Here is a 26091-nt window from a genome sequence, read left to right on the forward strand (position 1 = left end):
CATTACATGGAAAAAGAGAATCTCTCAAATTCATAGGAATTTTGAGAGAATTAAATTAGATAATATAAATGAAAAATCTTCTGAAATTATAAACCACATGCAAACAGAGACTTGGTTCTTGAGCCTACTGGGAGCAGACTACTACTCTGAACCTTAGTGCCCCATTCTTCAAGTTAAAATGCAAAAACAAATATAAAGCACTTAAAATGTGCAGAGGTAGTGACATCACTGGCTGAATTGACTCAGAACTCAAAGTTTCAATTCAAATTGGTCAACCTGTCTATATATGGGAGAATTTCCATTCAAATGGGAACATTTCACTAGCCCACCAACAGCCTTAGACATGATTTCCTGTTTACCTTGAAATGGATGTTGTGGTTTGTTCTTAATGATTGGAGGAAGTTCCAGTTCTTGGTGGAATGATCTCATTTAAACATAGAGCAGGATATGAGAAAGAACAATTAGCTTGTGGGTTCTGATTGATGTTGTGTATTTTAGACACAGCTGGATAGATCTATGAATATAATTATTAACAATTTCTCTCATTAATTTTTTCCTTTCATGAATATTTATTGAATATCTATTATGTCCCAGGCATTGTTGTAGGAATGACAACAAAGAACAAAATGTAGTCCTTGCTTTCAAGAGTCTGGTAATTTTGTTTAGAAAATAGGGAAAGAAATCAGTGATTATGGTATAATGTACTAATACTTTTTAAAAAGTTGGTGTGACACTTCTCCAATGAAGACATACAAATGGCTATCAGACACATGAAAAAATGTTCATCATCACTAGCCATCAGAGAGATTTAAATTAAAACCACATTGAGATACCACTTTATACCAGTTAGAATGGCCACAATTAGCAAGACAGGAAACAACATGTGTTGGAGAGGATGGGAGAAAGGGGAACCCTCTTATACTTTTGGTGGGAATGCAAGGTGGTGCAGCCTCTGTGGAGAACAGTGTGGAGATTTCTTAAGAAATTAAAAATAGTGCTTCCCTATGGCCCTGCAATTGCACTACTGGGTATTTACCCAATAGATACAGATGTAGTGAAAAGAAGGGCCATCTGTACCCCAATGTTTATAGCAGCAATGGCCAGGGTCACCAAACTGTGGAAAGAACCAAGATGCCCTTCAATGGACGAATGGATAAGGACGATGTGGTCCATATACACTATGGAGTATTATGCCTCCATCAGAAAGGATGAATACCCAACTTTTGTATCAACATGGATGGGACTGGAAGAGATTATCCTGAGTGAAATAATAGCAGAGAAAGTCAATTATCATATGGTTTCACTTATTTGTGGAGCATAACAAATATCATGGAGGACACAGGGAGATGGAGGGGAGGAGGGAGCTGAGGGAAATTGGAAGGGGAGGTGAACCATGAGAAACTAATGACTCTGAAAAACAAAATGAGGGTTTTGAAGGGGTGGGGAGTGGGAGGTTGGGGGAGCCAGGTGGTGGGTATTATGGAGGGCACGTATTGCATGGAGCACTGGGTGTGGTGCAAAAACAAGGAACTCTGTTATGCTGAAAAGAAAAAAAAAAAAGAAGTTGGTGTGATTTGTTTGACATCAGATATTTCTCGGCTATTGCCTGTGAGGTTATTTTTAACTGCTATGTAAGAATTATAATGTTCATGAAAATATGCAAAGAAGGTTTACTTTTTAGCTCAGATTCCTTGTTAATTTCCTATCTCCTCATCCCCAAGCAGGCACTTACTCAGTTCCCCTTATGTGACATACAGTCCTTTACAACATCCTTTTCCTTGTTCCATACTTACAAAATTTCTGCCATTGTGGAGAGAACATAGTCCCCAGAAATACGGACATGGGTTAGTTTAAATAGTTATCAAGAAGGCTGGAACATTGTATACTCATAGCCAATATTGTTTTGAGCAAATTGGAGGGAAGCCAAAACTTTCATAGAAATCAGCTGATAGTGATTCAACACTTAAAAATTATAATTTGAAAATGTACAAGGGAAGGAGGATTCTTTAGAAATGAATGCCCAGAAACAGCCATACTAGTATTGACTGCAGGAGATAAGAGGGACACAGAGAGGTTCCTGGTAAGGCCAGTGTCTTTGTCTTGGTTCCTCTGGTTCAGTTATCATGGGTTTTCTAGTGAGGAAGACCTTGAGATTAATATCAGAATTTACTGAATATACCACATAGGTCACTGTTTTGTGGGTACCATTTTCACAGGGGTATATGAAAAAAATAACTTTTTCTTCCAAATCGATTTAAATTCTTACTTTCTTAGCTCTCATTCTGCTCGATGGTAGGAAATGTAATCTAGCCAGTTCCAGATGAGCTCAGACATCTTCTAATACTTTATTTCCCTTCAGGAAAGCATCTAAGGTCTAGGGGGCTTGCATAATGTGCTGGCTTCAGGAGAACGTGCAACCTATGCTGGCATCGGTCGAGATGCCTGTGTTTGCAACAATCTGTGTTCTGCTCCTTCTGGCTGCATGGCCTCTCCAGGTCTCCAGATCCTTTCTCTGCTAACTTCCCGGCTCTTTTACTCTTTTACTTTGCCACTTGCAGATGGACTGCAAAAGACTCCCTGGGCTGTGAGCCCACTTGGCGCAGGCTCTTCTGCAGCCAGAGAGGAAAATGGAGCTTTGGCTGGGCTGCCTCCTGAGAGTTCCAGACGGCAGACTACACAAGCCCCGCGATTCTGGAACACCTCAGAACGTGTCCTTCCTGGGGGCTCTGCCTGAGCCAAGATGGCGGAGCCATCTCCTCTACCTTCTAGTCTGGGGATCTTCAGGTAGCTTTGGGGTGAGAGATGCTGATAAAAACTTTGCCTGATCATGTTTTCTTTCAAATATTATGCCATACAGATGGACTGTGTTTTTGAACTTACAAATCTGAGAGTTTTATGTCTTTGTTTGTGCTCTGATTCTGCTCTCCTTGGGAGTGATGGAATACTTACATCTAGTTTGGTAATGAGGTATAAAAAAACACATTTTCTTCCTTCATCATTGAATATAAATATATATCACGAAGTGAAAAGGGTTCTTATAAAATGCACATATAATCATTCTTTAGTCATTCTTGAGAAATTCTCTTATGAACTGCTTGGTTTAGGGTGCCTGGGTTAAAGCCTCTGCCTCTGGCTCAGGTCATGATCTCGGGGTCCTGGGATCAAGCCCCACATCGGGCTCTCTGCTCAGCAGGGAGCCTGCCCCCCCCCCTCGACTCTGCCTACTTATGATCGCTGTCAAATAAATAAATAAAATCTTTAAAAAAGTAAATAAACTACTTGGTTTAATTATTTTATTAATTAAATTAATTATTTATTTTGTTAATTAACTCAGGTATCTTTACAGGTGCTTATATCCTCTGGGTATCTCTCCCATGCATAGTTTCAATGCGAGGGCAGATGAAACTGATAAGCACTATCCTCAGAGAATTCTGTCTAATGGCTTCTCTTTGCCTGGAGTGGTAATCGTTACCTATGTGAAGAGAGCAAAGAATATAGAAGAGGGATTATGTTAACACTTTAATGAAGGAACACAGGAAGTGATGATCGGTTGAATTTATTTTACTACCTGTGCCCCTTTGGTTATAGGGCATAGAACTGGTAGACATTTATAACACAAAGACCTAAAATGACCACTTTATGGGAAACTCCTTAAGGGAAAAACCTACATATTGTAGCATTATATTAATCCTTTCTTGTGGAACACATAATAGGCCCTTAAACTTTGTAGCATGAATATGGTTTCAGTCTACTGTAGTACCTAGATGGCTGTGAATTTTGTCAGATAATGTTGCTACTTTCCAGGACACAGTGTCCCACAAGAAGCCAACTGACAAAACCAAAAATAAAACAAAACAATAGAAGAAGAGTTTCACAGCAAATAAGTCTGAGAAACAGCTGTATATTACATGCAACTTTGAGAGAATGTTTTGAATAACATTGTACCAAAATTCCCTTTTCTTTCTGTGTTCCCTCTATTCATATGATACTTTATTCTTTTTCTTATTTATTAAATATGAGAATTTAATGCACTATTTTTTCCCTTTTTTATGAGCTATAGCTGATAATCTTGATAGTCATGATTTATTAAATCAGAAGGCACAGCATGGTGGGGAGAGGAAAACTTCTAGGCTTCATTTATTTCAGATGTCTCAAGTATATGTATTCTTCACATTCTGAAGAAGAGTTTTCATATGAGATAGTACTCAAGGTTGAGAAAAACACACTGAAAATCCACTCAAAGTCTTAGGAAAAGTTTCTAATGTATAATACAAATGCCAACCATCAAGCAGTTTGAGGGTTTTCTTATCTACTTTCCTATTTATTTAAAATTTATTTAAACTTTAGCCTTCCTGATTTTCTTTGTGCCTATACTCGACTGCATGAAGTTGCTTTTCCTAGCCATCTGCAAACATGTTCCTTTTTATTTAGGAGTGCTAAGTTACAGAAAGAAAGCTGCTATAAATTGTTAAAAATAATATACTGAACTATAAATAGGATTTATCAGTAGGATTCCATTGTATTTATTTATTCTATTTATATACTAGTCTATAAAACAATTTGGAGGGACTTATTATTTCACATAAAGACTTTTTTTTTTAAGACTTTTTTTTTTAAAAATGAAAGCCATAATGAATACAGTGAACATAGCTGTAAGTACTATTCCAGCCGTGAAAGCCACTGTGATGAAGTCATGGAATTATGATCTCTTCTAAGCTTATAATTGTGTGTGAACATATGTACAAGTTTATATTACTTCACTGGGATCCTTGGAAAGAATCACATACTGGAAACATTTAAGACAAAATAAGTCTTTCTGATCTGTTAATAAAGTAAACAATCTTGATTTAAAAAGAATAAATCATGTTGGGGACAAAAATGTCAAGTCCTTTTTGTGGGGTCATAGTTCTGTGTTTTCTTCTCTTCAAAAATGGAAATACATACCCATGCAGTTGTCTTTACTGTCAAAATGTAAATAACATATCCCAAAATTCTCCTTAGGCTAAATCAGCTTCGCTTTAAGATTTTTTTTTTTCTTCTTTGAGTTTACACTAGGCCCTGCACTTATCTCTTAAAGTAGGTAGGACTTGTTCTCTAGAATAATTGGGACATCAGTTAGCAGTCAACCTTAGGGCACAGGGAGGAAAGAAAACATTTCAGAGCTATTAGACACCTAACACCCACTTCTCAAGAGGCTGTGCTTGGTGAGAAAAGGGCCTGGCCATCCAAATGTCTGCTCTTAGAGATTCTGCAAAGAGGCTTTCCCTTACAATGATTCCTTTATACAGCCCATGTTTGACTGTACAAAGTGGCAAGAACAGAAATGAAAACTGTGAATTGATCTACCTGCTCGGGAAGCCAAACTTATAAAGGAAAATAATTCATTTGACTCTTCTGACCTCTTCACCTTGTCTGAGTCCAAAAGGAACTTGGCCTTTTCTTCTACCTTTTTTTCTGCTCTTGTAGCTTGGCATTGGTTGTGAATTTGGCAACAGGATTGAAAGTCTCTTTTTATTCAGGGAAAAATATATCCAAGGACCTATAATTCTGAACTTTCAAGGAAAAATCCTAAAAGCAACAAATGATGCAGTTTTTAGGAAAGGTGAAAGCACATATATCATATTTACTTAAATTACTGGTGATTTTTTTAAAAAGATTTTATTTATTTATGTAACACAGAGAGAGATCACAAGTAGGCAGAGAGGCAGGCAGAGACAGAGAGGGGGAAGCAGTCTCCCCACTGAGCAGAGAGCCTGATGCGGGGCTCGATCCCAGGCCCTGAGATCATGACCTGAGCTGAAGGCAGAGGCTTTAACCCACTGAGACACCCAGGTGCCCCTTACTGATGAGTTTTAAAACATTACAAATTCCTCTGTCAAATAACTTGCATTTTACATGCTTATTGTAAAAAATAGAAAAATATGAAGAAGTCAAACAATCAACCATAATTCTATTATCTAAAGAAATGTCCTGGTAACATTTTAGTGTTTTTTCCTAACTATAATATATATTTAGAAATCTAATAGGCATGAAATTATAATTTTAATGCACTTGAAAGTTATGTCTATGGCCATGGTAATCTTAGCGGTTAATGTCAGAAAGAACCAGTGCAATCTGAAAAGTTGCTGAGTGTCTATCATAGCAAAGAATAAATGACATGGAGACCAACACTGGCTCTAGAGAGAGCTGCATCATTTAAAACTCTTTCCAGCAACCATGTGATTAAAACTGGAAGCCAATTCTCCCTCCAGTTAAGACTTCAGATGAGACCTCAGCCTTGGCCAACAGCTTGACTGCAACCTTAGGAAAGATGCTGAACCAGAGGCATCCAGCTAAGCCACATCTGAATTTCCAGTGCAGAGAGACTGTGACATAATGTTTATTGTTTTCAACCACTAAGTTTTGAGCAATTTGTTATGGAGCCATAGATAGCTAAGACACAGCATAAAATAGTCAAAAGAACCTTGGTCATTACACAAACCCTACCATTCAGTTTACTGTGTGTAATGTTAGTCAAACCACTTAATTGATTCTTGGGTTTTCTCCTTTGTAGGGTTTGGCCAGATTCATGTTTCCTAAACTTCAGTCATTTATTTAAAACTTTCTAAAAAAATAAAACATAAAACTTCCTAATACTTTATATATCTGCTTAAAACCTCTACTCTTATATACTGAGTTCTTTGAATTGTATCAGGAAGCAAAATTACCTGTAAGCTAATTAGACCATTTAGCATACATTTCTTTGGTAAATATTGCTAGTCCTCCAATAGTTACAAATTTAGTAAAGGATATTTTCCTCTTCCTGACAACTAGATAGACAACAAGATACCATCTGTTTGGAGATGTACAATAGTTCTGTGGATTGTTGAGAATGATAGAAACACAACTAATCATAATTCTAAAATGCCATCCAATTCTAGGTATGTTAAAATGCGAGAAAGGCACTTTAAGATTAAAGACATGAGGTATTAGCAGCTAAGCACCAAAAGAGCCCATCCATTTTATCTGTACCTTTAAATTCATACTTCTGCCCTAAGTGTGCTGGCCCTAGCAAAAAAGGCTTTCTCCAAACAGGACATCAGAGTGTTCTGATGCCAGTGTTCTGATCATAGTGTTTTACAGCCATTCCTCTAAACGGTTCAGGCTAATCTGGGTCCTCTGTGCAATGGAAGGTTGCAGGATCAGCACAGCTCTGGATCTGAAGTGAGGCACTGTGGTTTTGCAGTGCCTGTGGGAGGGTGGTAGGGCCAGTTCAGCATTCCTAATTCATCACCCGTCTTGAATAATACTCATTTAAGCTAATAAAGATTATTTCTAACATAGCAACACTGACTGGCAAAACATTTGGTATAGGTTTGATTAAGGATTTATTATCTTCTAAGAATAGTTCTCTTCGGGTTTTGAGTCCTCATTAGGACCTCAAATGGTAATCAACCGTTCCTGAAATACGGACTGGGAACAACTTGTTTAACACGCATAGCCTACTGTTCACACTGAAGCATTATAAAATAAATGATTGTATCCATACTATAAAAACCCTTATTTTACTAAGGTAAATTTATATGAGTAGGAAACTATGTTACCATGACTATAAATGGAAAATGGGTAACAATGCTGTAAACAGAAGTCACCTATAAAAATAAAAACAATGAGAGACTATGGACTCTGAAAAATAATCTGAGGGTTTTGAAGGGGCAGTGGGTGGGAGGTCGGGGTACCAGATGGTGGGTATTAGAGAGGGCACGGATTGCATGGAGCACTGGGTGTGGTGCAAAAATAATGAATACGTTATGCTGAAAATAAATAAAAAATAAATTAAAAAAAGTAAACACAATGCATCAAAACCCTGGTGCCATTGCCTAGTTAAGGCTCTAAGCTGAGGTCAATTCTCCCTTTTTAAAAAAGTTAGTAACTGAGATTCTTTTCCTTGACTTAATTAGAAAGGAAAAACTGTTAAGGGAGTCATTTCCTTAGAATGTTATTCAAGTTATTTAAATCTCCACGACTGTACCATCAGGGTCTAGGTCTTACATCTTACATGAAAAACAACGTTAGATGATTTCAAAGTCCCTGACAACTTTAATATTTTCTGAAATCCAGTTTTTCTCTTCCTCATGTAAAGTTATGGGTGGAAATATATGTCATCTCAGAAAATAGTACATAGGTCATTGGCATCTTACGCAGAGTAGTTGCTGCGAATACTGGAATCAGTGAAGTATCTATTTTTTTTTTTTAAATGAGCTCATTAACAAATGAGAACATTATGGGCAATTACATATTTTTTTCCTCATGGTGCTCATATTATGCATTTATAACATTTATATTACAGATTTTTAAGCTGTGTTTAAAATGTAGGCTCAAGCCTTCCAATTTTAGAAAAAACCAAAAAACCAAACGGTTTACTTGTCTAAAAGCTTTTGGGATTTAAGCATTTTTGGTTTGTTTTCTGTTTTACCTGCCAGTGATAATACAGCAGTATCTGGTACATCTTGATTTTTGGTGTCACTTCATCTTTACTTCACAGTTGTAGGGTTCACATGCTTCATCAGATAAATACTTCCAAGTGTCCCTTACGAAAGTAATCATGATGTTAGCTGAGATAAAAGAACCCATACTGATAACCAATAGTTTGGTTTTCCGTCTTCTTTGTGACATAGTTGGCAGAGGATCTGCATTCTTTACAACTCACTGCCGAAGAAAACTATTTTCTATGCAAGTGTTACAGGAAAATGAGAAAAAATGTTTCATGACTTACTGGAGTGATATGGATTCTGGTGCCTGGAATTAGTCACCTGTGGACAACTCTCACCTCCACATTTCCAAGAGTGACATGGAGTGCTCAGAAACAGACATTTACCCATTTCTCACATTTTTTTTTTTTTAACCATTTGTTTTAAAGCTCACCTTCAACTATACATTTTATTTCCCTGGCTAAAAATTTGGGAGGGATATCTATTTGAGTTCTTTTAAAAATAATTCTGTAGCAGTCTAGCTAAATTTCTCTCATGAAATTTGACCAAGAACAAAAAAAGACAAACATTAGTGTTTCTATTACAGAATTATATTGACAACTGGTAAAGATTATCTCTTGCTGAAACCTTCTGATCTCTAATAGTCTTGCATTTTATTTTAATGTTTTATTGCATTTTAAATGTTTCTGAAGTTTAATATTGAAATTAGGGGTTTTTTTGGTTTCTCTTCAATGTTATAATTCTTATCCCAAGGGGTGGGTTTTCATAGCACTCTAATTAACTGCTAATAACCAAAAGTAGGTTATATTAGAGACAAGATATAAGAGCACAAATGCAACCAAAAGTAAAATTAGCAGTTAACTCATCGTGGTTTTTTAAATGCGTTTCCAACTTTCTAGTAGCATTTACTTATTATGTCTATTGATTCTTTATGCTTCCAGACTTCCATCTATCAATATTCATATATTCTTTCACTCCCACATGAGATAACATGATAGCTTAACTATCTCTGAGGTATTAATATTGACAGCTACAATTTTCTTCAAAGGCAACAACGTGGTTTGACAACTGCCTTTTATCCAATCTAAAACAGTAACCAACAGTGACAACTTTGGCACTGAGGCAAGAAAGTGACAAAGAGCTTTTTGTTGTAATTTGTGAGGTTTTTTTTTTTGGTATGCAATAAACTACACCATGCAGATGGCTAAATGTGGCACAGATTTTATCTGAAGGAGAGCATAATCTTTCACTATAGTTATAGTTTTTGCTTACTCTGCTACCAAAGCCCCCCGCCTTTTTTTGCAAAAGAATGTGTTTCTCATTGAGATACAGTCATGCCAAGTCTGAAATTTAAAATCCAAAACATATTGTATTATCTAAGAGCAAACAAAGCTTTGGAAAAAATTATCTGACGGAAAATTACTAGATTCTTTTTTTCCCTGGGTACCCAAATATATTTTTCTTTAAACATTTATTAACTAATTATTTTGTAATTTTAGGGAAATTAACATTTATTTGGGGAAACTTATACTCTATTAAAACAGAAGATTTATTAAATCAGAAGGATGATAATTTTGGAAATTTATACCACATATCCATTTCAAAGACATTAACACTGTCACAAAGGTTCTAAATCCATGTGATTTATTTAGCTCATTTTTTTTACATCGAAATAGACAAGGGTAAACATTAAAACCATCGTGTGATATTGATCCTGTATGAATTGTGCCAACTGTATGGTTGGATGTGCAAAGGAATGGGTCACTGGGTGTGTCTAGGTTATACTGCATGATATAATTACATTTATCAGTAGCTGTATTTTTAACCAAATGTCATCTTAAAAAGTTCCTACCTTTCATTTCATTTGTCCTGTGACCTAAGCCTGTTCTGAGATATAGCCAATTCATACACTCGGGAAAGAAAGGCATTCCTGAGGGTGAGAACATACAGTGTAGGAAGTGATTAGCAACATGGATTCTACATTCAATTAGCCAAACTCTGTTTTCACTACTTGATTATGGGAGTCGTTTAACTCCAGCGGCTTTAACTGTTAACATTGGGATTATAACAGGCCGGACTGTGATGACCACATACGTAAGACAAGTAACACTGTGCTTGGAAAATAGAAAATACACTTCTAATGCTAAATTTTATATATCTTTTAATCTTAGGGATGAAAATTGTCCAGCATATGTTGGAGGTTTTAGATATGGTGGCTGGGATTGTGCTAGATAAAAATTAACAATAATAATTCTAGTTGCACTGACATGAATTCTATACATTTTTCATTTCTCTTATGCTGATTCACTCTTTCAGAAATGTTTCATTATTTTAGCACCACTTAAGTCAGGTATGGTGATGTAGCAAAAAAACACTGGACTTTAGGATCAGAGGATTTGTTTCTGGACTTGGCTTTGAGGGTGGTCTGCTGTGTGGTCTGTGACGTAGCAAAGTTGGGGGCAGCTGCCTGTTAGGTACTGTGGAAGTGCCCTCTAGGCTTTTAAATCTAATACATGTCACATAATACTTTCCAGTCTTTTTAATTACCATTCTATTTTAACTCAGATACTACAGCTGCCATTTGGAGTTAAGGGGATCCTAGATGATGCTGAAATCTTATGGTTCTCAAGAAGCAAAATGAAACAAAATTTAAAAATAAACAAATCCTCTCCCTTCCTTCCAAAAATTCCAAAAGCCATGTTAAAGCATATTTTTTAAACTTTCCTATAAGCCTGTGTCCTTCAAGTCCTTTTCCCCAGAAAGCAGTCCATCGGAGAGTCTGGGCTCAGCACCAAGATAGTCATGTGTATTATTTGATGATCTTCTCTTCAGGGAGTGGGAAGACAGTGTTGGTTTCAGGGTGTCTGCATCCTTTCTGTTGATACATCCAGGATACCCTCTAGCCTTCAGGATTTCCAAGGGTGCTCCTTACAACTTGGTGCAGCGCGTGATGGCTTGCCTAGGCTGGATGGGGCCCTGGATGGGTAGGTCATTGTCTTTGACTTTCTCTGGGGCTTTTATTCTCCTTTCCAATTCTTCCTTTCCACCCACACTTTCTAAAGTGTTAACTAATACTATATGATTCATACTAGCATTCTAATGGGACTGAGGACATTCACCCACTTTTTGGGAAAGTGTCATTTTTGCCATAAACTTTTGGGGACATGCCCTGCATTGCCTTTAGTTTCTAAATGCAGGGATTGTCCTCCTTCATCCCTGACTTCACTTTTTCTTTTTCAGTTCATGAAGGAGGAAAGGCTGAGCAAATCAGAGATGACAATGCTCCTAATGGTACTGTATGGATAGTCAACTATTGGCCAAAATAGAGCTCACTCTGCTTTAATAGCCATTTATGTCTTTTACTCTTTCTATGTCATAAGGTTCTATGTGAGGATCGGTTAGTTTTTTAACACTGCCCCAGGATGTGAAATGGCCTTTCATTCTAAAAGAAAATAAACTGAAAGCAGGGCTGAGGAGGGTATTATGTTGTTTCCTAATTTGAGAAAACTCCCAGGAGCAGTTCTGTTAACTAATACCTGGACGTCCCACTTGCAGTAAATTCTTCTGGCCCAGCTTATCCTTGTTCCTCGCATCTACTGTCTACTCCCAAACGGACGACACTCCCAAACAGATGTTCTGGCTCTGCGCTGATTCCCACCTGGCAGCTTTTGGCTGCTGCGTCGCTTGTTGCTCAGCACAAATTTCTCCTGGGGCAGGGGAAGGCCAGACCCCAACACCTGGAAGATCTTTTCACGACCTTTGCTCTTGTTATTTTCTACTCAACCGCCGTATGATTTACTTCTTTTTTATTGCTGTTATCCCTTCCCCACCTCATTCCAGACACAAGGACCCACCTCTTCTAGAAGGCATAACATTTTCTGCCTCTACCCAGAAGCAGGGACCATATTTTATAGGTCTTTAAATCCTCAAGACACAATTTTAACTAATACGTATTGAGTTTAATAAGTTAATAAAATTCCCAGTGTTGCTAAATGTACATTTCAGAAATCACCCAATTCTCTAAAAAAATAGAGTAAAATAAGGGCTTTCATTAGTTCATTCATTTCCTTACTGCCATATTCATTTTATACAGTCTACTTTTAGTCATCCTCACTAATGGATGAGAACAGAAACCACGAATTCATTAATATGCAATTGAATCCCCAACCCATTTGCCTTCGGAATGCATTCTGTGTTTACAGGCAAATTCATATGTCTAAAGCCCGAAAGAGATGCTACCAATAAATCAAGTGGTCTGGACATCTCCCCGTTTAGGAAGAACTGGGAATATTTCCAATTCCCTCTTCTATTTTCCCCCTCCTCCCTCTTCTCTTGCTATACATGAACATCTTGGTCTCATTCTGAGGCAAAAAATGAGCAGAAATGCCCTCTCAGACTGGGAAAGAGAAGGTTTAAATGTCTAAGGCTAAAGGACTTGTTTGCTTGGTATGTTCAAAATAATTAGACTCAAAACTCAGTAGATAATCAGTGTATGTATTGAGCACACTACATGTCCAGGATTTGGGGGGAGATAAAGCTAGACTCCAATATTAAGACACGGGAGGCAGACCACTACCTATGGACAAAAATTTACATGCAACACAGTAATAATAACCATCTGGATGACCCAGACCATAACAGCTATGAGACTTCAGAGGAAAGATAGATTATTTCATTTGGAGGCAAAGAGGAGTGGTGAATAGATGGGAGAAATTTCATCGAGGACTGGGATGATGGAATGATGTATAATTGTAGAGTGAATTATAGGTGTTCCAAATTGAGGGGAAGGCCTGAATAAAGGTATAGAGTCAAGACATACACTTGTGTCAAAAAACAGGACAGATGTATGAGAGTAGTGGTATAGCATAGTGATTTTGCAATATGTTTTTCTGTGTTGAATGAGGAAAGGTATGGCACGACAGAATCACTAAAATGGAAGTATTTGATAGACAAGTAGACAGCTGGTGTCAGAAAAGCCAGTTTTAAAATGCTTTTCATAAGATAAAAATACATAGTAGTCTTTGATTAGGGTGGCAACTAGGGCTGCCTTCACATAAAGTCTCACTCTAGAAGGACCCTGTGCTTGGTTTTAATGCCCCACTATTGTTTTCTTGAGATGCTTAATTTTAACAAGGGACTCAACAGTTTTGTCTTGCTCTGAGCTCCGCAGACACTTTAGCTGATCTTGCTGTTCAACAATAAAAATTGATGATGGGAACAGGGACAAGGGCTTGAGAAGGAGGAAGGGATCTGGTTACCAGACCATAAGAATCTGCAGTCATAAATTGGGAGTCTCACAGCACCAGCAATGCAAGAAGATTAGGTTTGGGACCAAGGGATTACTCGGAGCAGGTGTTCTGTTTGGAAACATTGAACCATTGGAACCAGTATTAAAGGCCAGAGGATGTCATAAGGCAAGGTGTGCAGGAAAAGAAAGGGAAATAAAGTGGCAGGTTGGAAACTGGGTAGAAAATGAAAGAAGGCATGCATTTTAGGAATCAGGACAGAGAAACGTGGGAGCTCAAAATAAAGCAAAAACGTGGGAGCTCAAAATAAAGCAAAAGAACAGGTGAGAGGTGGAAAACACAGGGAGTAAAATTGAGAGGCCCCAACAATGCTGATTCCATAGGGTAGAGCCCCTTGTGAAGGCGAAGAGAAACCTTTCTCTTGCAGGAAGACATCCTCACGGCTGGTCATGGTAGGAGAGGCTGATCCAATATAGGAACCTGGAAACGGAGCCTTCGGCAGGGAATGCAGGGGCCACTTCTTTTTTTAGTCTTGTGCCTCTCAAAAGGAGTAAAAGTTTTTCTGGTTCTTAAAACCACAGGAAAAAAAACATGCACATTTCTAAGGCATTTATTTTATCTATAGATGTGGGGAAATTTTTACATTAAGACAAACACTGCTAAATTGAGCGATTGGAAGAAAAAGTCCCATGGAAGGTTAAGATAAGCTTGAGACTTCACAGACACTTCTGCTCTCAGCCACTTGCTTATGCCACTCACTCTGGCTTACCAGGTATCTGTCAGGGGACTAAATGTCTTGGCCCTTGGCAAGTGGCTGTGAGCTTGGGGATCACCTGGGGAGTTTTAAAAAGTTTTCCACTTCTGGAGAGTCAGAGTTAGTAGAATTTGTATTTTTTTTTAACTTTTTTTTTTTTTTTCTTTTACAGGTGATAGATAACATGACTGCTCTGGGACTGCCTTACTGTTTTTCTCCTTTCTTCTCCCCTTCCTTTTCTCCCTCCCTTCCTCCTTCTCTCTCCTCTTTCTTCTCTTCCTCCCTCCCTTTCTTCCTTCCATCCTCCCTTTCTTCCCTTCCCCCCCTCCCCCACCCTGTCCATCTTCTCCCCTGCCCCATCCCTGTCTCTCGCTGTCTCTCAGGAATCTAGCTGTGTTTGGGGACAATCCCATTTTTAAAGATTAATTTATTTTAGATAGAGAGAAAGGGAGACATAGAGGGAGTGCACACACAAGCAGGGGATGGATAGAGGGAGAGGGAGACAGAATCTTGAGCAGACACTGCGCTGAGTGGGGAGCACCATGTGGGGCTGGATCCCAGGACCTGAGAAACCAACTCAACTGACTGAGCCATCCAGACTCCCCATGGGACAGAAAATCCCATTTTTAGTATATGAGCTGCAGAAGCCAGCCCTGGGACAATCCCAAATAGTGTCTACTAAACAAAGGCCATCAAGCTGAAGTGAAGTAAGTCATACCTTTTAAATTAAGGTTAAGCCATTGAAAATATGCCATCATTTCTGTTTATTCCTTTCTGTTATCCAAACTTTAGTAAAATATTATTTAAAACATTATTGCTAAGTCTATAATGCTTTGGGGGTGTTAAAGGAAGAGTCATATATTCCCTCAAGTCAGCTCCTCTAAAAGGGATGGTCATTGCAGAGAGGTCTCTGAAGGAACTGTGGAGTGTCTGGGCTACAAAGTCCAGCTACCCTCCTCATAGAATAGCTTTTGTGGTGAAAACCACAGCAATTCCTAATTCCCCACCTTACATCCTCAAATCCTGAAGAATGTTTTTTCTTGTCATGGCTTAGGTCAGATTTCATTCCCATATCAATCAATTTTGGCCAGAGGATTGAAATCTTTTAAGAAATTAACAGTACATGTAGATGGAAAAAGCTCTGGGGAAGCTCACAGAAGGCATTGAAACTGTAGTATTCTGGGAAAATAAAACAATAACTCTCCATTATAGTCCACATTGGTAACAGGGGCAAACTGCATTGTGTATTTGATTGTCTACCATGATCTACATATTTTATGTGGCTTAGAAAGAGTTGTTGTCTCACCCGTTTTTTATTTTTAATTTTTGTGGCTTTTAGTACTCAGGCTTAGTAAGATTGAATGAAATAGGAGATATTAGATTTCTATGACATAATAGATTTTGGTGATTTCAGCAAGCAAAGATACTGGAATCATTTCATTCCAAGCAGTTCTTCTGAATGTAGCAGTTCAATCTGTATGTTAACAAATTCTGCACTGCCTTCCCATATGAATCTGCAGTACACCTCACCAGCATTTGAAGATGGTACCAGAAGATTCTATCTTTTTAGATCCCTTTAGTGATTTCACCATTTACTATTCAAGCTGTGTAGTGGTAGCTGTTTGTTTGCTTGTGTATACAGTGGTTTATTGGAATATTCTCCTCAAATTGGAATTATTTGCATTTCAAAATTTATATTCACTCACTGTCTATGTAAAACTGTACATGATTATGTATCTCCCCCCCCGAGGATACTGTATCTATAGCACTTAAAATAGGAAGAAAGACATTTCTCTTTTTTACATATGTTTGTACCATTATTACTATGTCTGTTGATATTAATTGAATAGTGTTATTTCCTAGAAATGATGTCCTTTGTTATGTGACACATTCTTGCTGGAATTCAGCCTGAAGCGGATTGTATTTTCTAAAAAGGGCCACATCTCTCTATTGCCCATCCTACACACTCTTCTTACAATGTGACATGCCATTCTTTATCCTAAGTTGAAGATGATGGTCCTTTTCTTTGGGTGGACTTCAGAAAGGCCTGGAGCAATCAGGATAGGGTAGAAATGATAATGTTTGGCTTCTGAGACTAGATAAAAAAATGTGATATGGCTTCTTCCTTGTTCTCTCTTGGGAAGTTTACCTTTGTGAAGTAGCTACCATGTTGTGAGGAAAATCTAGGCAGCATAGCCACGCATAGCTGTTCTAGGCTTCACTTGCGGCTAAACTCTCAAGTGAGGGCCAAATTTCTGTGAGTAAACAATATGAATCCAGACCTCAGCTTTTTAAGTTCTCTGGCCGAGGCCCTGGCTTATTCTATCCCATTAGGTTTGGGAGTAATTTTTTTGCACAATCATAGACCTGGAACTGAGTCTATTCTATTTCTGAAAGATAGTTGAGGGCAAAAAGATTAAAAATAAATTATGTTTACACACTTCACAAAGGGAGTTGGGGGAAATTGGAAGGGGAGGTGAACCATGAGAGACTATGGACTCTGAAAAACAATCTGAGGGTTTTGAAGGGACGGGGGGTGGGAGGTTGGGGTACCAGGTGGTGGGTATTATAGAGGGCACGGATTGCATGGAGCACGGGGTGTGATGCAAAAATAATGAATACTGTTATGCTGGAAATAAAAAAAAAAAAAAAATAAATAAATAAATAAATTATGTTTTTTTCTAAAAATTCTATACCCTACATGACATAAGAGGCCTTTATTTAGATCACAACTGGCTATTCCAAGGGAGATGTTTAGATACAGCAGCCCCCCTCTTGGAATAGGATCTGCTTGCTATTAAATTATAAAAATTATGTCAAGATGATCATATCCCACTGATTTGTAATCTTAGAACTCAAACAATTTAGAAAAAAAAATATTTAGGGGTGCGCCTGGGTGGCTCAGTGGGTTAAGCCGCTGCCTTCGGCTAAGGCCATGATCTCAGGGTCCTGGGATCGAGTCCCGCATCGGCCTCTCTGCTCAGCAGGGAGCCTGCTTCTCTCTCTCTCTCTCTCTGCCTGCCTCTCCGTCTACTTGTGATCTCTGTCTGTCAAATAAATAAAATCTTAAAAAAAAAAATATTTAGGGGAATGAAAACCCAAGGAGATGTTTTTGTGATGAAATACTGGAATGGAGGCAGGGTAATATTCAGCTGTAAAATTATTTGAAAATAACCACATATTTATCTTGATTACTTTTATTTGGAGAGTAGATTTATATATTGGAACAGTTTTTGAGGTCTTTTATGCTTTCTTTATGGTTTTGGAATGTCCTCAATTTATCCATTACTTATGAAAAGTCTGCATTATAGACAAAATGGCTAAATGACAATTTTGATTAATGCTCATGTAGAGAGAAATAGAATTTTACACCTAGAGGTTTCACATCCTACATATAAAACAGAACCATACAATATGGCTTCTGTGGACTGGACTATCTCGCATTTCCTACTTTTTTTGAAAAAGTTATTTACATTGCTACTCAAGATTTTTAAAAACTTGTAACATTTTCAATTTTATTTTTAATGTAGTTAGTTTTCTTTCTAAGGAATTTCTCAACTATCAATGTAGGTCCATATAACTGCTTTGTATTCCTGAAACTGAATAAGATTTTTGCTTTTGTGTTCTCACCCAGCCATATATGTATGTAAATATGTATGTACACACACACACACACACACACACACACACATATGGATTTGGACTGTTTTTATAATAAGCTTTATCTCTTAAAATATTTGTTGCTACATGGTTAATTCTTTATCACCTTTGAGATGCTAACACAAAAAAAGAATCCAAACTACCAATTTAACAATAGCCACCATATTCATCCAGAAACAAGAATCTCCAACTAGTACGACCTTCTGGAATAAACTCCTACACTAAGAGCAAGGTCTATGGACACTCCACAATTTACTTAAGACTCATTCACTTATGAACCATATACATCTGTTTTCTTGATAACTCTATAATACTCAGGTCTCGTTGTTACCCATTTGTCACTGGATGCATAGCTTGGTAATATACAGAATTGTACAACTGCTCAAAACCTCTTAAGTCTTTCAAAGCAGAAATAAACACAAATGGCAGGCAAAAAATAACAAAATCTTTCAGGATAAATAATTCTGAAGATAAGAACAAACCATTGTTCTTGTGAGCTCAGTTTAGTTCCAATGGCTCAACTGGGGACTTGTTCTTTCCAGGGAGGTAGGGTAATTCTAAGTCCTTCTTAGGCCTCAACCACCAAACCAATTCCTTTCCAAATGCTGCTCAACTACCTCTGTAATCACTTCTCCAGATTGCCTCCTTCCCTCTCTACTTACGACTGCCCTACCCCTGATTTAGACTCTTGGAGCAGACAGTCGTTTGTCTCTGGTCATGCTCTCGTAGCTATGTCTTCACCAGGACATCTATATGCAATGCAGATCAGATCTTGCTGATGCAGTTTAAAGCCATCCCAAAGCTTTCCATTACCTATAAGATGAAATAAAATCCACTCCCATGGCATGCAGGAACCTCTATAACTGTGTCTTTTTGGTCTCCTTGTGTTTTTCTTCCTTTAACTTAATGCCCAAAATGGAAACAAAACTTCCTGTGTCTCTCCCAAACACCATGAACTTTCTGCCTCGCTGCATTTGCTCACGACTGTGCTTCTACTGATGAACCTTGTCCTTCCTCTACATTCCAGCTCAGGCAGCACCTATTCCAGGAAGGCTTCCCTCTTGTTTTCAGCCACAGTGTTTCTAATCTGTGCTCCTGCAAACTGTTATCTCCCCTCTTAGGAGTGTTTTTAATTTTTGAAAAGATGGATAAAAATCTTTGTATTACCAGCTCCTGTTACAAATACTACAAATTCAATGTCTGTTTCTTGACCCGAGGTAAACTGAATCAATAGAAACAAACATTCCTGTTTGCATGATCACAAGGTCGTTAAAAAAACTCATTTCCCTGAGCCTGGTAGCTGGAATCTAAGCATCCAGGAAGTTCTTGTTTTATCTAACTGAATGTACACATTTTGATTTTTTTCCCTTAAAAATAAATGAACTTTATTAGTGAGACATTTTTTAATGGTTGTGCTAGAATGGTTTTGGAAAGTGAAAATAACAACCTTACACTCTTCACAACCTCTTCTCATCTGTATTAGTTTCATATTGTTGTTATAACAAATTACCACACACTTAGTGGCTTAAAACAACACAAAGCTATTATCATATAATTCTGGAGACCAGAAGTCTAAGATGGGTCAGCAGAACTATGTTCCTTTGCGAGGCTCCAAGGGAGAATTGTTTCTTTGCCTTTTCCAGATTCTAGGGGCTACCTCATTCCTTGACTTGTGGCCAGGGAGATGCAACATTACGTTTTCTCTGGCTCTAACTCTCCCACCTTCCTCTTTTCCCTAATAAGCACTCTTATGATTACATGGGCTTGCCTGGATAATTCAGTGTAATTTCCCGATTTCTCTCAATATCCTTAAGCATAATCCCATCAGCAGAATCACTTTTGCCATACAAAGTACATGTTCACAGGTTCTGGGCATGGATATCTTTGGGGAGCCATTATTCTTACCTTTCGTGCCATGTATTTTACATTGCTATGCGTGACAGTTTTGGCTTTTCAACCAGGAGACAGCTCTGTAGATGGGTTTTGGATAAAAAAATGAGAGGTTGAGAAAGAGGATAGGAAATGGAGTGTATTATTGCTTCTCATTTAGGATCAAGGAATGGTTTGAACTCTTAAATATGCAAAGAATGGTCAAATCCTGGTGAATACTACTTATTGTTGGTTGGTTGGTTGGTTGGTTTTCTCTCTCCAACAGGATCACTAAAATGTGAGCTACCATGAAGTTCTGGCCGTATGATTATAACCAATTCATTGGCTTTCTCCATACCTTCTGGTTTTTCAAAAAAGCTCTTCATATTATAGCCATAGTGTACTGCAACAATTAGTCTGAGATTTCTTTTGGATTTTCCATGTGTACAATATATATATCAAGACTGTGACTAACTGACAGGTTTTAGCCAATTAATATTTTAAACTGAATTCTGTTACTCTGTAACTTGCCTACAAGGGCATGAACGTTCTGACCTCAGCCTGCCTCTCTAGCCTCATGCTGCACCCTTTCCTTATTTTTAAAAATTTATTTTATTTTATTTTTTATTAACATATAAGGTATTATTAGCCCCAGGGTACACATCTGTGAATCAACAGGCTTACACACTTCATAGCACTCACCATATCACATACCCTCCCCAAAGTCCATAACCCAACCAACCTCTCCCTATCCCCTCTCCCCGCAGCAACCCTTAGTTTGTTTTATGAGATTAAGAGTCTCTTATGGTTTGTCTCCCTCCTGATCCCATCTTGTTTCATTTTCTCCTTCCCTACCCCTCAAGCCCCACACTTTGCCTTTCAAATTCCTCATATCAGGAAGATCATATGATAATTGTCTTTCTCTGATTGACTTATTTCGCTCAGCATAATACCCTCTAATTCCATCCATATCATCGCAAATGGCAAGATTTCATTTCTTTTGATGGTTGCGTAGTATTCCATTGTATACATATACCACATCTTCTTTATCTGTTCATCTGTTGATGGGCATCTAGGTTCTTTCCATAGTTTGGCTATTGTGGACATTGCTGCTATAAACATTCGGGTGCACGTGACCCTTCGGATCACGACATTTGTATCTTTAAGGTAAATACCCAGTAGTGTGATTGCTGGGTCATAAGGTAGCTCTATTTTCAACTTTTTGAGGAACTTCCATGCTGTTGTCCAGAGTGGCTGCACCAGCTTGCATTCCTTCTTGATCTCCACGCTCTATTAACCATACTCCCCTCATTCCAAAGAATTGGTCAGGAATGTGTTTTCTTTCACAGCCCAGCAAATTAACTCCTGCTGCATCACATTGTGGATTCAATTGACACTTTATTTCAACTCTTATCTCAGTTCTGTGCTCATTTAATGTAATTATATGCTTAATTTTTGCCTTTAAGTGAAGAGTAAGGCAAGATTCTAACTACTGCCACTTCTATTTAGTATTGCATTGGAGATCTTAGGGGAAAATATATAAGTAATGGTATAGGTAAATCATATTTATGGCTAGGACATTCCACTAATATGTCATTTCTCCTCAAGCTGATCTTTGGATTCAATGCATTTGCAATAACAATTCCAAGGAGATTTTCTCCATGAAATTTGATAAACTGATTCTAAAATTTGTAATGTAATAAGCAAAGATGCAAGAAGAAGCAGCACATTCTAAAAAATACCTATTTTAGTTTTGCCTTACAAAGATTTATTATAATTTGAGATTTATTAGGAGAGTGGATATTAAAACAAGATTAGATAAATAGACCAAAGGAACCTAATAGAAAATCTGGAAACTGTCTCACACAATAACATAAGCCTGAGTATATGAAACAATTAAAAAAAAAATCAACTCCACAATGGTCCATGACTTAAATGTGAAGTGAAAAACATTGCAACCTTTAGAATATTTAGGGGAATGTCTGTGTAATTCAGCTAGGAACAAATCTGATAAAATGCTGAAAACACTAAATCTAAAGGACATGATCAACCCAGTAAAATTAAAATTAAAGATATTAAAATCAATAATTATGTTCATCAAAATGTATCAGTAACACAAAAAAGTAACAAAAGATTAATAGCCAGAATTAATATATAACTTCTATGACTCAATAATTAAAAATGAATAATTCAATAGGTATGAAGGCAAATGTGAAGAGGCTTTTGAGAGAAGATCTGTGACAACAGATACACAAAAGAGTGTAAGACTTCACTGACAACAAGGAAAACATAAATTAAAATGCAATATGAATTTATTTCACATCTACTGATAGGCATACTATTCTCACAATAGTAAATGTCGGCAATGTTATCAAGAAAGAAGAATAGTGGGACAGCTGGGTGGCTCAGTGGGTTGGGCCTCTGCCTTAGGCTCAGGTCATGGTCTCAGGGTCCTGGAATCGAGCCCTGCATTGGGCTCTCTGCTTGACAGGAAGCCTGCTTCCTCCCTCTCACTCTGCCTGCCTCTCTGCCTACTTGTGATCTCTCTCTGTCAAATAAATAGATGGAATATTAAAAAAAAAAAAGAAAGAAGAATAGTTAGATAAATTGTTATAGCTCCTTTGGAAACCAGTTTGGCAATACCTTAAAATGTTGAAAACGTGAATACCCTTGAGCCAGCAGTTGCATTCCTAGCAAATATTCTCTGGAAATACCATTGCATGTTTGTACCAGGTGTCACATAAGAGACCATTCAGACTAGCACTGCTTGTAAGAGTCAATGCCAGAAACAATGCAGTGACCATCAGTAGAAGAGGTGAGAAGCAAATTATGCTATGTGCTTACAGTGGAATGCTCTGCAGCAGTGAAAAAGAAATAACTGTAATTACACACATCAATATGTATGAATATGAAAATCATACAGTGCCAAGCAAAAATATGACAAATAAATACATTCAAAATGACTCCATTTACATAAGTCACAAAATGAGTAAAGCTAAATAATAGTAAGCGTGGGTGAGTCTGTGTCTTTGTGTTGTAAATGTTTTTTTCAAGCAAAGGAAAGTTAAAAATTTGGGATAGTAGTTACCTAAGATGGAGAGAGGGGTATCCTATCATATCAGGGATAGGAGGCTTCAAATCTACACTGGTGATAGTCTATTTAAAAAAAAAATTATTTATTTATTTATTCATTCATTCATTCATTTTAGACAGAGAGAGAGATAAGGAGGAGGAGCAGAGGAGAGGAACAAGCAGATTCTGTGCTGAGCATGGAGCTCAACATTGGGCTCAGCCCCATGACCATGAGATCATGAGCTGAGCTGAAATCAAGAGTCCAATGCTTACCCGATTGAGCCACCCAGGCACCCTGGTGATATTCTGTTTTTAAAGCATGATGGTGGAAGAACATAGACATTTATTTTTTTAAATATTGTTTAAAATAGATGTATGTTGTGTATATGTGTATATGTGTATGTGTCTGTGTGTGTGTACAATGTATGTGTATATGTGCGAGTGTGTGTGTATATGTGGGTGGGTGTGTATGCTTATGTACAGTATATTCCACAATGAAAAAGTGTTTTTTTTTTTTTAAATAAAGAACACTGGAGAAAAGCCTTAGGAACCCAAGTTCAAGTATCTCAGTTCAACATATAATAGATGTTAGATGGACAGATGTTTGAGTCTGAGTTTCCTCAACTATAAAGATATTTGAAACAGAAAATCTCTTTTTAGAAATTATAATTCTGTTAGCCAACATGTAGTAATAACATCATTAGTTTTTGATGTAGCATTTGCTGATTAATTAGTTGAGTATGACAACTAGTGCTCATGGCATCACATGCCCTCCCTAATGCCCATCACTCAGTTACCCCATCCCCCCTCACCTTCCCTACAGCAACCTTCAGTTTGTTTCCCAGAGTCAAGAGTCTCTCATGGTTTGTCATGGTTTGTCTCCCTCTCTAATTTCTTCTCATTCAGTTTTCCCCTAACTTCCCCATGATCCCTCTGTGCTATTTCTTATATTCCACATATGAGTGAAACCATGTCTTTCTCTAATTGACTTGTTTCACTTAGCTTAATTCCCTCCAGTTTCATCCATGTCAGTGTAAATGGTAGGTATTCATCCTTTCTGATGGCTGAGTAATATTCCATTGTATATATGAACCACATCTTCTTTACCCATTCATCTGTTGAAGGACATCTTCGGTCCTTCCACAGTTTGGCTATTGTGGCCACTGCTGCTATGAACACTGGGGTACCTATGGGTACAGGTGCTCCTTCCTTTCACCACATCTGTATCTTCGGGATAAATAGCCAGTAGAGCAATTGCTGGGTCATAGAGTAGCTCTATTTTTAACCTTTGGGTTAAAGCTGGTGTTTTCCAAAGTGGCTGCACCAACTTGCATTCCCACCAACAGTGTAAGAGGGTTCCCCTTTCTCCATATCCTCGCCAGCATTTGTTGTTTCCTGTCTTGTTAATTTTAGCCATTCTAACTGGCGTCAGGTGGTATCTCACTGTGGTTTTTATTTGTATTTCCCTGAAATAGAAAATCTTGAAGGAGTTTTTCCAACTCAAGTTCTTGGTTATTGTGAGATATCTAGTCTTTCTAGCTTTATTACAATGATTTTGAAAGGCAAAAGAATTAAATTCCTCTTGGGAAAGATACATTATATTCTGATGATCACAGGTGAACCTAAATAATCTGTAGACCTCCAATTGGTTCATCATATTTGGACCTATCTCATTTATTCATGTCTTACTTAGTATTTTCACACTGGGACAGAAGACATTCACCATGACTTACTGTTTTCTGATTCTGATTTTCCTGGGGCCTAAAAGGAATTTTGGACCTTTGTCCAAACCCTAATTTTACCACTTACCCTGTGCATGGCCTTAGGCACTTACCTAACCAGACTGAATCTTGGCTGTCCCTTTTCTGAGATGCTCGTCACAAAAGGATGTAAAAAAAGATGCTTTTAGGGGCCCCTGGGTGGCTCAGTGGGTTAAAGCCTCTGCCTTCGGCTCAGGTCATGATCTTAGGGTTCTGGGATGGAGCCCTGCAGTGGGCTTGTGCTCGGGGCGGGGAGCCTGCTTCCCCCTCCGCCCCCCTGGAGCCTGCTTCTCCCTCTCTCTCTGCCTACTTGTGATCTCTCTCTCTCTGTCAAATAAATAAATGAAATCTTAAAAAAAAGTTAGCTGTGTGTTTATGAAATACAACACAAATGACTATGCATATCTGGTCTACCTATCTCTAAACTTTTTAAAAATATATGGAATATACATGGAGAATAATGGCAAATTGGGAATATAATTTGGGTTCATAAGCAATAAATAATTTAATAATTAAATAAAAGCTGGCCTTCATTTTATAGCTCCTCCCATCAAGCTAGTAAGCTAGAATCTATTGTGGAATCCTTTTAATTGTCAAAGCCACATTTTAAATTTAAAACAGTCAAATGAAGTAATGTTGCAGGCAGGTTATAGATCAGTTGAGTTGTGAACATTCTGTTCTGATTTTTCCCCATAAACTAGAAGTATTGAGTGTCACGCTAACATCTGTGACCTAAACATAAAGTTGACAAAAATCAACTTTAATGGCTTTTCCTACTCTAAAATAATGTCTAGTTTCAATCTGTGGTTAAAAAAATCTGGAGTGTCAAAGTAATATATGCCTTATATTTCTAACCATTTTGTGTTTTCCCATTGAACATAGCTTCACTGGAATCTAAATTAAGGTTTTTGTTTTCTTTTAATTTGGTTTATGATGAGATTTTGTTTTCATGTGGTCTCAAATGTTCTTTATGTCAAAGATTCAGAGCCATGAAGGCTTTAGCAATCATCTGATATAACATTTTAGTTTGACATGCATAGAAAATGATCTCCCTTTAATTCCATAGGGTCTTAGTGGAAAATGGAAAAATTGTTCCAGAAGTGGGCTCAAAGGTGGTGGTAGCTTGTGTGTGTGTATTTTGGGCAGGTTGTTGATAGGAGCAGGGCATAGCCTGTATGGTTGATTATCTGTGTGTATATGTACATGATAAATGTTTATTATATTTTTTGGTTAGATTTTTCTACATTTGAGTGAGAGTG

The 26091-nt window shown here is 37.7% G+C and overlaps 1 long non-coding RNA gene across 1 annotated transcript in view; it reads left to right on the forward strand.

The window, feature by feature from the left end:
• The first annotated feature begins 11720 nt into the window (after positions 1-11720).
• The window catches only part of LOC116587829, a 45538-nt gene continuing 31167 nt past the window's right edge, over positions 11721-26091 (forward strand). The window contains exon 1 of the long non-coding RNA XR_004284662.1: positions 11721-11762. This is a non-coding gene — a long non-coding RNA (uncharacterized LOC116587829). The remainder of the gene's footprint in view (positions 11763-26091) is intronic.

The sequence above is a fragment of the Mustela erminea genome, chromosome 4 (genome assembly GCF_009829155.1).
Source record: "Mustela erminea isolate mMusErm1 chromosome 4, mMusErm1.Pri, whole genome shotgun sequence".
Lineage (NCBI taxonomy): Eukaryota > Metazoa > Chordata > Mammalia > Carnivora > Mustelidae > Mustela > Mustela erminea.